Below are 6,629 nucleotides of genomic sequence, written 5' to 3' on the forward strand. Positions count from 1 at the left end.
AGTCCCACATCGGGAACAGTCAAAAGCTCAGGAAGGACCATATGTTGCATGTAGAGCTGCTAAGGACAACTTCGAAAGTTTTCAAATCTTTTTCTCTCAAACTGAAGAAGAAAAGACTCACCCTTCTCCCTAACATGATTCAGATATTACTTTTTTCTCACCCACTTGCCAGAAAACCACATCTGTCAGACTTCGAGTTTGCAACAACTGTCTGTCCACAGTGAAGATAAATGTCTTTTTGTCTGAGTTTTTGTTGATTTTCTTGGGGGGTTTTCATTTGTTTTGATATTTGGGGTTTTTTTAGTGTTTTGTTTAATTTTGTTCTTTTTGTTGTTGTTTTGTTTGTTTGTTTTGGGGTTTTTTTGTGTGTGTGTGCTTGTTGCATTTATTTTTTTAACCCATGTCCAGCTACCAAAACTCAAGGGGCATTCTGCTGAGGATGTTCCAGGCAACTGTAACCCTGTAAGTCTGAGCAAACAGGATACAGTGGCCATACAGGCAGCGGGTACTGCAGAGATTTCTGCAAGAAGTATTTTTTTGGATATTTTTCTCCCTGTTACATAACAGGGAATGGAGATAATGAACATGTTTCAGCCAAAGCATCAGAGGTGTTACAAATTGCTTTCTCTCTAGGAGGCCCTGTTATTAACCCAGTTACTCCTAGTAATAATACCTGCTGCTCTGCAAATAAGCCTGAAAAATACACTGGGGCCAGATTCAATAAAGGGCTTTGGTGACTCAGCGTTAAGTTGGTGTAATATCCCGTATTTAAGATCTCAGGCCTTTGAGCAGAGTCTGAATCCTGAGCAATAGATCTATAAAGTGCACAAAGAGTGTTAGGAGCTAGCAATAACAACCCCAAGGAGCTTAGCATGTACCTGCACAGACCTAGCCAATAAAGCTGGCTGGGTGGGGAGGGAAACCTTAAAACCTACCTGTCAGACCTGCAAGGAGATACTTGCATCTGGTTGGATCTGCAAACTGGATCCTTTCCAAAATAGAATTTTTTGGGCTTTTTTGCCCCCTTTATTTATTTTCCTTTTTCTTGTTTTCTCCTTCCTTTCAGAGAACTGTGCAGGCCTTAAGCTTTTTGATGTTCCCTTTTTGCCATAGTTTCCACACAACCACAGCAGACCCTGCTGCTGAAGCAGTGACCTGGGAATTGGATGTCCTAAGTTTGATTCCTTGCTTTGGCTGCACAGTGTGTGTGGGAAGGGGGCTGCTGCTCCTGCCCACCCTCCTTCCCTCCAAGCTTATGCCTTTAGCAGCTCTAAAGTAGGTCAGTCTGAGTGGGATGGAGGGATGTGCTCCTCATCCTCCATCTGCAACTGTGCAGGAAACATTTCAAGAAACTACTCCATAAAGAGAAAGAGCATATTAGGCAACTGAGTCATGTTTCCTCATGCTCAGGACACTCACCTGGCATGAGGGCATCCAGGCTTCTGGCCCTTGTCTCTGCTTGGTTTTTTGTGTTTTATCCACTGGTGGTTGAATGTGAATGACAAGAAAAAGAAGTCCCAGTAGGGAAACTAAAACTCAGGCCTGTCCAGCTCTGCTTGGAGTGAGTAACCAGCACCAGGCTGGTGGCATGGTTGAAGTGGGACTGCCTGTTGCCAGAGTAGCCTCTCTGCTGCTGGCATGGCTGTGTCTCAAGAGGCTGAAGAGATTTGAGCATTCTCTGTTCAAATAGGGAATGAAAATCTCCAAGCCCTCTAAAGTAAATACACAATCTACTATGAAGTGCTCGGGCAGAGAACAGGAATTTTGAATTTTGGCAGAAAAAAGCAAGAGTCACTCTACATAATAAGGTGAGAAATATGTTTCTGGAAGCTGAGTACAGTTAGAACACATTTGTAGGACCAATTGTCCCTACAATAGGCTTAGTTAGGGGTATGTACAAAGTGACACTTGAATTACCCACTCAACTCCACTAAGACTGGGACATCTCAGGATATAAACAGCTTCAAGATCTTGGTAAACTGAAGAGCAAAAAAGCTTTTAATCACCAGCAGCTTTGTTGGGATTTTAGTCTTAAATGTCTCAGCTGGGTCAAGTCCCAGGTCAGAAAATCTGATGTGGATTTGACACCTTGCTCCTTTTAAATGAGCATCAAAGAACAGAGTCTCCTGCTCCAAACTCCATCACTCTGGAAGGAAACACCATACAAAATTTTGTTCTCAGTTATATCATTACAACTTTGACAGCATAACTGGGCCAAAGATATGATAGCAGGATTGCTTTGTGGGTTTTTTTATTTTTCATAGGCAAGGTTGTGCTATGGTATGGCGAGAAATACAAGTGGACACCTCACTACAAACAGCTTTGTGTGGCCAATGCAGTAGAGCCTCTACCCCTTGGAACCCAGTAATGCAAAAGTGATGAAGATACTTGCAGATGTGACTGAAGAAAAAAAACCTCAAGAGAGTCAGAAACCTTCCTGGACCCAGAACTAGATGTGTGGGCCATAGATGTGTGTATGATGCCTTTGAGATGCGACATGTATCACAAGTGATACTGCAGATATATTCTGAGTCCATTTTAAACTTCCTCCTGCTGTTTTGTCCCTGAACATTGTTTCTCTTTCTTGCAGAGTTAGCCTAGGCCAGCCTCCCACTGTCCCCCAGAGCCCATCTCCCTGCACGGGGAGCTGCACGCCTCCAGCTGCTGGTAGCATTCCCACCCGCGTTACCACAGCAGCACAAACAGCCAAACATTAAACACAAGGATGCTGTGTGGGCAAAGTCCCTGCATCCTCCAGGCTCCTGAACAGCCTTTATGCGCTGCCAGGCCCCTGGAGGAGCCTGCAGAGTTTGGCAGTTTGCTCCATCCACTTTTCCAGCTAAGCCTGGCATTTTTCTGGGACATATAAAATAACCTGTGCAGAATGAGTAGTAAGCAGTGGATATACCAACTTTATGCAGAGAAGATTTTTAGTGGCCATTTGACTCAGGAAGAACATAAGCTGTTTCCCCACATATACTTCTCTGTAACCTTTGACAGGCACATTTGTCCATCTTATATGTCTGCCTGGGCTCCACCCCTGCATTGCATAAGCCCTTCTTCCAAAGATAATTCAGCACACAGGAATTCACATGGAAGTATCTTGCAATGTGGCTCTGAGTGGAGAAGCATGTGAATAGCATGTGTGTTGCTTTTGGCTTGTTTTCAGTTTATTTTCACTTCCTTTGGACATATCTGATCTTCAGAAATTAAGGAGTGATACAGACTTCATTTCCTATTAGCTGACTACAGCTATAGATTGGATTGACATAAACTGATGTGTTAATTTGGCAAGATACCAAAAAATCAGCCAAAAAAGCTGACAGGCAGCACAGTTCCCTGGAAAACAGATTTCCTTAAATAAATCTTTTGTTTTGACAGTATGACAGCTCTGTTCAAGAACTGTATCTGTATTGGAACAGTATATTTTGATTTCTCCAAGACATGCAATTTAACTGTACATGGCTTTTTAATTCAAAATGTGCATTTACTGGAACTTACAAAGAGTGTGTTAGATAGATTAGAAATTGATTCCCTGTTAGGTTTTAAGAAGGTAGCTGTTCATCAGGAGATAGCTAGGGCTGTTTTTCTTGTGGTCCACCTGAGACCAGTTCTTAGTCTGACATTATTTAATATGTTAATCCACAATCCAAACAAAAGAAAAGAAGTCTTTACAGGTAAATTTGAGAAGTGATTAAAAAAAGTGATATTGCTAACAAGAATCACCCTGCTTTGAGGATGATCATTAATTTAAAAGTCTAAGTCTAAAAAAATGCCTTCTGACATGATCAAACAAAACATTTAGATTTGAAAAGGAAAAAATGAAAATAAAAAAAAATTAGACTGAGAATGAGCAAGTGTCTGGGAAAAGTGCTTCAAATAAGGACTTTTTAAATACTCCTCCTAGGCTACCACCACATTTTTGTCTTCTCGAGACAGAGAGAGAACAGATATTTCCCACATCTTCTCATCAGCACACACATAACACCACAGTGCTGCTCTTAGACAGCAAGCATGAAATATATTAACTGTACAATATTTTTTCAAATCTGAAATCTAAGTAAGACATCCTGAAAGTGTGTTTGACATTTCATAGCTGAGAAACAGTGGTCAAAACCAAGCAAATGAACAAAAAAACCCCCAACCCTGTCTACAAACCTAATTTGTGGTTGAAATATCTTTGTTTGCTTCTAAGAGAAAGTTGGTTTGCTTTTAGAATAATTGAAAAAAAAGTAGTTATTAACTGCATGACAGAAAATTAAAGTACAAGCACAAAAGTGTGGGGGTTTTTCTCGAGGGTTTTTTGTTTGTTTGTTCGTGAGTTATTTTTTGTTTTGATTTGGGTTTTTGTTGGTTTTTGGTTTTGTTTGCTTGGTTTTTTGTTTGGTTGGTTGTTTTTTGGGTTTTTTAATAAAGGCTTAGACCAGTGTGATTTTGTCATATGCTCTTCTAGAGTTAATAAATTAATAAAAAAATAATTCTATATTTGGGCTTTGGGAATGTACAAATATTACCTAAAGAAACAGCCTAACATAAGATATTCAAAATACACAAAAGATATGAAACTATTATTAAAACAGATGATAATGCAAAGGGAGAAGTGCAAAAAAGATAGTTTCTGTAATTTTCCTTAGAAATTTACATTTGCAAGCAGCTGTTTAGGAATACTGTGTAACTATGTCACATAGTTTAGAAGTCTGTTTATCCTGTTCTAGTAGCAACAACATATTTAATACACTTTTTTCTTTCTAAGAGGAGTAAAATCCATTGTAATGGCTAATTTACTATTTTTCCCTTTGAAAGCCACCTCTGCCAAGAGAATTTCTAATAGCTTCAATAGAGTTTGCTCTAAATACCTGGTGAAATAAGGCTACAGACCACAGAAAACCCCAGCTCATATTCCCTTCAAGGGAAGAGAAAATATTCACCTGCGAACTGAATAACGTGACACTACAGCACTAGACCCTCACATTTCTATGGAAAACATGCCATGTGACTAACTACAGGCTGATTTTTCAATGTTCTGACCATTCTGGTTTGTCTTAGAGGTCAAAAACCCCAAATATCTTAGTTTTCCCTTGAAAGACTTTTAGGGAGACAAATGGCATTAAGCAGAAGGCGCATGGAAAACGCATCATGACAGACAGCCAGACCTTTGGTTCAGGTATAAAGTTTTGAGTTTCTTGTTGACTTCACATAGCAACAGGTAGAAAACCAACAGCTCCCAACAAGTAGGTCCAGACTTCCAAAGACATACCATGCTTAGCAGAAAGAATTTCTTAAAAGACTCAGGTTTTTATTTATAAACTTAAATCTCCAGCAGGTTGACCTCTTGGAACAATCCAAGACATCACTTGGTTTTGAGCTGAAAAGCATCACCCACTGAGGCATAGTTTGACCCTTTACAGCTAGAATGGACCCAATTCAGTGCTCTGTTTGTCTTTTTAACATGTCAGATACACACCCTACCTGGTCTGGGCAAGAGCTTAATACTGTAAATGCAGCAAGGCTGTTCCTCCACATAGTCCTTTCCTAAGCCCATGGGGTAACTCTGTTGGCTTCGGGGGGGTCACTCCTGATTCATGGCACCAGAAGGTGTAATTAGTGGACCCAGCTCATCCATCCTGAGGTATTACATGGCTTCTTTCCTCCTATGGATTTAGTTCCTTTGGGCTTGATTTGATTTCTCTATGCAATTTTTTCAGCACCTACAGCGCTGCGTGTCAGATTTCTGTGAATTTGACAGCCAAACTAAGACTGAGAAATCTCTCTCTCTCACACATGCAAATACAATGACACACAGTAAGAAGTTAAATTTCATACACAAAACTGAGCAATTTGAGAGGTTCAGTGACTTTTTAAGTCTTCCATAAAAGGCAATTGCATGATTTTAACCCACTATGACTCCCATTTTCTATCTAACATTAAAATGAACAACAGAAAAAAAAAAACAGTTCATGAAACAAAACCAATAATTTATATTGCTGAGGTTACAGCAAAGCTAAAAATAAAGTATTGTCATCCTGCTTTTTAAAAAACCTTTTAATAGGACACTAGGCAGCAGAAAAGAAAGTGTGGTTTGATTGGGGTTTTTTAATAGCACAGATATTTTAACTCCAGGTTTCATTTAAACTCTGTCACAGTCAGTTGGTTATGAGTTTCTAAGTCAGCTCAACAGGACACTGTGGTAAGGATGATTTTTATCTCTCTCTTGTCCTTTGCATATACAAAGCAGGGAGTAGAAAACAAGACAAAAGTGAAAATGTCTCTTGAGAGGTAAACTGCATTTTGCTGACATCCCTCTCTCTGCTCCCAAAAATGAACACAAAGCCCCGTGCAAGGTGATAGTTTTACAAACAGAACAAAGACAATCCTTCATTCTGGAGTAAATTTTAAATAACCTCATCATGAAGCAAGCTAGGCCATTCAAAAAGCAACATTTCTTTAGTTGAAAGGGAGAAGGTTTGGGTTTTTTTGGTTTTTTTTCACTGGATTTTGTTCTGGCAGTGCACTGAAGCGGCTTCAGGACATACCAGTTCTATTTCTACATTTGCTTAATATTTTGTTCAGACATGTCCAGTCCACACTTTGTTACCTGACTTTATTGCAGTCAGCTACATTTCTACCTT

Source organism: Molothrus aeneus, chromosome 1 (assembly GCF_037042795.1).
Source record: "Molothrus aeneus isolate 106 chromosome 1, BPBGC_Maene_1.0, whole genome shotgun sequence".
NCBI lineage: Eukaryota > Metazoa > Chordata > Aves > Passeriformes > Icteridae > Molothrus > Molothrus aeneus.